A 6,680-nucleotide genomic window follows, 5' to 3' on the forward strand; every position below is an offset into this window, starting at 1 on the left:
AGTAAATAATAAGTAAGGAATACCCGCTAAATACGAAAATAAGTTAAAGGATTTCCAGCCGATACCGTGAGGCCTCGGTGACAAAGATAGAATTGTGAGACCATAATTTCATGACAAGCAAAGGAATTTGTCAAATGTAAAACCAATGACGTAACCGGTCGATTGACATTTTTTATTCTTCGAAAAAGCAAAATAAATACCAGAAATACTGTCGATATGATCAGAAAAACATCCATGGAAATAGTGGATTTAATCAACGACATAAATGAAGGAGGGGGATAATTTGGATAGGGTGTAGTTTGATGTGTTTTCCAAATTGTCAAACCGTCAGTTTGGGAGCCTGCTGTAAGTAAGGTAAATGCAAAAAATAAGCGTCGAACTTTTAGCCATAAAAAAGGAACGATTATGAAGAGAAATAGGGATAAACCCGCGGCTATGCTTGCCGTTAAGTGATATGGGTTGGTTAAATCACCATCTAAAGCGTAAGGTGGAAGGGAATGCATCCAATTACAATCAATTAAATTATCCGAAATGACCTGTGACTTTTTCATACGTTGGGAAATTTGCCGTAAATCAACTTGAAATTCTGTGTCCTTTCTGCGAATTTCATCGAAAACTTTATCTTCAATTAATAAATGTGGGATCTTAAAAGCGGAATCCTGAAGAAGGGGCTGTAATTTGTCAATGTTTTTAAAGATGGATGCATTAAAACATTCCGATAAAAGTAAGAGATCTAGATTAGGTGGGTATAATTTTGAAGCAGTTGTCTTTTTCTCACAATTGTTAATTCTCATGTCTATGTCGAATTCATCCAGTTTCAACGCACAGTGACAAGGAATTTTAAATATACAAATCTGACAAGCTGGACGCTTCTCAATGCGACCCTTGCACGTTAGTATTATGGTTTTTATGCCAGTTAAAAGAATTGTGCCGGGTTAAATTTCGAGAGCCATTGAACGTAGCCCATTTAGTCGGAATTTAGTATCACACAAGGATTAATTTCTTGTGTGTCTTGAGTAAACAAAGCAAGTGCGCATGTGAGCGATGTTTTTGGTTTCGGACTATGAAAAATTGGACTGTTTTTCGTGGTCACCATAACATGTTTGAAAATCCCTAGCCGAAAATTCAATATACTGATCTTTCGCCGCCGAAACAGCAAGATTACCTGAATTTGAATTCCGAGAACAGTGAACAGTGCGTTCCCGATAATAACCTGGATCCTTACGTGCAACGTTAAACAACGGGTATTCTGCATTGAGACGTTTTTGAATCATTTGTAACGCTTTCTTTACTTCCGAAACTGGAGTAAAGATTGACTCAATCGTTGATTAACTAACTGCTGAATGCCCAAATACATTTCATCTATTTCTTGTCTAATTGCAGTTAGGAACGTGATGCGATCTAACAAGATTTTCATCGTAAGAAAAATAAATCTCTCCACATCTTGTATTTGTGCAGTGACTAGTTTGATATCGTTATGGTTTGTTTCAATACAAACGGATGAAATGTGTATATTTGTTTTTGTCATAAATGACGACATCTGACGAACTTGGGCTTGAAAAGCACGAGAAGTATTAGCAGCATGCAACGACAATTGTTTAACATACTGCACCAGTCGTTCAACATGCTCGACTGAAGCAGTACCAAACAGCGAACGACTTATTGAACCAATAAACAGAAGTATCGCTCGTTTCGTGCGGGAATCCTGGTGGAAAATGTTAATATGGGGAATTAACATTTTAATGTCTTAATGGACATTTGTCCAATACGCGAGCAACTCTCGTTCGGCCTGCTCTATATATCCATCTACCGCCGAAACGGTATAACAAGCCAAAGTATGTGTCGCACAAAAGTTTCGATATCTTGATCTATTGCCAATTCCATCTAAATCAGGAAATTTATATTGAAAAATATGAATCCATTTATTTTGAGAAATGTCGATTCGTGACATAGATCTATGTACGAAGACAACTCCCCATGGAAGTCGGAGTTCCGTATGCACGGAATTAACCCGATTCTGGATGCTTACAAACGCGATGAGAATGATTAAGACACTCTGGATTCTAAAATTCAAAGAAATAAGTACATAAACATAAATATAAACATAAACATTAACTTCAAATAAAATATCATATATCACCCATGTTTCGTAAGAAAGGTTTCCATGTCTTGAGAAACGTAGTAGCTGTCTGACTGTATTCATCTCGATGCTTCACCTCGCTAATAATAACTGACTGTATCCTAGAAGTATGATAACAATTGTCACAAGTAGGTAATATATCATCTCACGCTAGGAACCGTGCGAGTAAGCAACATCCAACAATAGTGAACTTGTTTTACAGTATCAACATATATCATCACAACATTATTCATTGTCTCGACATTGTATTTCACGTCACATGACTGTATTCAGTTCACATGGCTGTATCTCGATTCTCATCATCGTATTTCACTTCACTGTATTTGTAACTATATTGTATAACCATTAGTCGTCATTTCTCGTATATTGTAACTATTTGTATTTTTGTACATACACACAAAGCGAACTTGCTTTTTAGTGGCCTGCGAAATACATGTGCAGCCAGAATCATCTCGCAGAAGTAATATATAACCATGCGACCCGTAGTCGTCATTTCTCCATCTTCCCGAGGCAAGATAGTTGACTGACTTTAAAAGTTCAGTTTGCACCCTTGCCGAACTAGGCTGGAATTCCTTGGCTCGATCGTAGCGCCACCAATGGTTATTATGAGTTATGTCCGTTCTGAGCCTCTCCTATGGACCAATCCGATTCCATCACTTGCATTTGTTTCAAACAAAATGGCGGCGCCCAGTCAAGACGCATTCGTGACCAACTCGTGTTATTCCGGGACAAGCCGAATAGCGACTCGTGCCCCTCTCGTGGCCATTTTTGCGACCGGGTTCCGTCTGAGCGCAAACGGGCAAAGCTAAAATAATTGTCAACTTGTGGGACTACTTCCAACATGGCTGCCGATATAACGCCGATCCATTCGACGCCGATCAAAACACAAAGTAAGCTGTGTTTGGCGGGATGTACAAATCCATATAGACTGTTCCAACTGAGTGGTCGGAATATAAGTGGCAAACAAACAGTCATAGATCGTTTGGAAGACTTTTTCAGTGTAGATTTGTATGAGAAAGACCAACCTTATTTGTTTCTGTGTACGACTTGTTTTACAAAGATAAACAATTATCATGAATTTAGATCAGCTGCTTCGCAACATGCTATACATATATTGTCTACACTACAACGTGTTAAAAGACAAGCCCGAACGCCAGCTGGGGCATCTAGGAAAAAAGTACACGTTAGTGAGGACACCAGAGACGATAGATCTAGCACAGACCCATCTGACACAGTACTAAAACCAAAGGTAAAAGCCCCGAGGAAGTTACTGCCAACTAAACCAAGGCGAAGGACAGTGGCTGAAGTTATAGCTGAGTCTGTCAGTGCTATTACTGGTGCAGGAACACGTCAGGACACATCACTGGACTCCCGTAGACCTACAGAAGAGTGTCAAGTTGAACACACGTACTGTAAGCCTTTGATATCAGCCCAGCCCGGCGCAAATAAAGAGGAGCAGCAGTCTTCTGCAGTAAAACTTTTGGAAGTACCTGTCACACTTGATGGTGATACCAAAGCCCTCACTGGACAAATTAGAATCATGTGTTCCCCAGGCAAGAGTGTATTATATGATAAGACTCCAGACCACTTGTCAGACACAAATGTGTTTGCTGCTGCTGTCTGTGAACTGAAAGAATATTGTCCGTTGTTATTTCACGTTATCCAGGCAGCTCTAGGTGATAAGATACCTCAAAGTTCAAAGGTTGCAACAATTGCCACAATATATGGCATGATACTGCACTGCAACAATAATAAGGTGTCAGCAGTGCAGAGATTGTTCACAACAGCAGCCATAAAGTATCATGCCCACAACAAAGTATATATGACTAGCTCTTTCTTACAGTTTTCAGTTCATTCCAGTTTGCCAAAGTTTGAAGTAAGTTTCATTGCAGACCAAAGTTGAAAGAATGCATACTCTGATACTAATAAACATGATCGCATCGCCAGAATATAGTATGTCAACAACTGTTGGTATATTCACCATCTTTTCTTGTGGAAGTTATTTAATGATGTAAAGATGTAATAATTATAATGACAACATTATTATGTGGTTAACATGAATGCATTTACTATGCACCCATGCATTCTTTCACCTGACAGGTGTGTGAGAATATCGTTTTACATGAATGCACATTTTATTATCAATGATTGTTTTTTCACGATTAACTAACACATGGCAACACTTTACTGACAGCATGTTTGACAAAGAATTTATATAAATTATTGGAACAAACATTTGGAGCATGTTCATGATGTTTACAGTGAAATAACTACAGTGTAATGTGACTTTAGCATGTTTCAGCATTTCGGAATTTTGAATACTGACTTACATGTATTTGTTGTATTTGGTGTGTAAGTTCAGTTACTGTCAAAGATCTATTGGACATATTATTTTTGGATACAGTTTTAAAATTCAGTTAATGAAAGTACATAGGCCTTACACTATTGAAGACGAACTGAGTTGCTTTCCATGTGTGAAGCAGGAATCCCAGTGTAATTTGAAGAAAGCATCTGTTGCAATGTAATTTCACTTCTTTTGTCATTTTGGGATCATTTCATGTATAGTTTTCAAATCTAAATCTGACATGAACTGACAACACCAAATATTTCACACATATTTTTTCCCCTATATGTTATATATTCCAGATAATATTTAAGACACATCGGACTTAAATTAATATAAAATATGATTGAACAAATTTATCTGTATCTTGGGTTTATTTTTAGATACAAGACGTATGTAAAATCAAAAATCATAGCTGAGGGATTCTTTGACCGATGTACTTGAAGCCATACGCGCATTCTGATTGGTTTGTCGTATTTTCGCACATAACATTCATCGAGAGGGGGACGAGTCTTCTTTCAGGTTACGGAAAGGGCCGAGTGGTGACGAATGAGTCAAGACGATCTGATCGATAATCAAGATCTATATTGTGATAAAACGGGTCTTACATCGCGAAGAACATCAAATCACGCGGGCACATTGATTAAAAACATGAAAAGGTTTGGAAAATATCTGTTGACAACGAGTTGGCAGTGCACATGCTTTGCAAATCTTGCAATCGACCGAAATTTGCACGACAGTTTACGTACCGGATTTCGATTTCGTTGCGCGATTTTGATTGGACAATGCAGAGACTCGTTAGTCCAGCCAAAATGTAACTCCATAATACCAGCCTAGTTCGGCAAGGGTGGAAACTGGACTTTTATAGTCAGTTAACTCTCTTGCCTAGGGAAGATGTCATTTCTCGTACATTGTAACTCATTTGTATTCTCGTATATACACAAAGCGAACTTGCTTTAAAGTGGCCCGCGAAATACATGTGCGGCCATAATCCATAAACATGATTTGTTTTCTTCAATGTCAACCAACAAATAACTAAATAATCCTAGTATTCGGAGTATGCAAAACACAATAATTAACGATAGCAATACACATTCTCAACATATATGCACGATTGTATTTTCCTATAACCTTGTGACAATTGAATCATCTAACAATGTAATAATGTAATTCTAAACCTGAAATATAACACATGCAAAAATCAATATTAGAGTGCACTTTCAACACGAAATCTGCAGTGTTATAACTGAAAAGGAAACGGAAACAATTAATCTGAAAAGGAAACAATTAATCTGAAACACTATTCGAAACATATACTATTCAAAAAAAGAAACGCATAACCCGTATTTGCTGAGAAAATGTTGTATATTCAAACATACAATTATGTCCATAACTTGAGGTAAGGCATCCACAATATTCCTCAAACGTGAATGGAGTATCAATATATGTTGTGCCCACCGCGTGCACGAATAACAGTTCTCACACGCCTTGTCATGGACTGGATGAAACGCTGGATAACGGCCCGGGGAATCCTCCGCCACTCCTGCAGAAATGCAGCTAGTGCCTGGAGAGTTTGGGGTTGATGTTGACGCTGACGGAGACGGCGATCAAGTTCATCCCACAGGTGCTCTACTGGGTTAACATCCGGGGAACGGAACGGCCAGGGGAGCACGTTGACATTTTTAGCAGCGAGAAAGGTCATTGTGACACGTGCCGTGTTGGGCCGGGCGTTGTCCTGCTAGAAAATCTCACGTTTGACGTCAATGGCTGGTAGGAGGTTTGGTAGCAGGATGGTGTCTCTGTAGCGTACAGCCGTCAGGTTTCCCTGGACGTGGACAAGATCGGTACGATCAGTGTAGGATATTGCCGCCCACATCATCACACTCCCTCCACCAAATCTGTCCACTTGACGCACGCAGTTAGGGGCATAACGTTCATGAACACGTCTGTAGACCAGGTTCCTACCATCACGTCTCTGCAACAGGAATCTGGACTCATCGCTAAACCAAATGCGTCGCCAGTTGCGAAGGTTCCAGGCAGTCACGTTGTTACACCAACGGAGACGATGAGCACGATGGTGACGACGTAGCACGTTCCCGACGCAGGGTCTCCTGGCTCTCAGTCCATGTTCTCTCAGCCTGTTCCGTACAGTCTGGCCTGATATCCTCCTAAGTCCTGGCACCCTGGCTGCAGTGC

Source organism: Haliotis rufescens, unplaced genomic scaffold (assembly GCF_023055435.1).
Source record: "Haliotis rufescens isolate VD_foot unplaced genomic scaffold, xgHalRufe1.0.p SCAF_65, whole genome shotgun sequence".
NCBI classification, from domain to species: domain Eukaryota; kingdom Metazoa; phylum Mollusca; class Gastropoda; order Lepetellida; family Haliotidae; genus Haliotis; species Haliotis rufescens.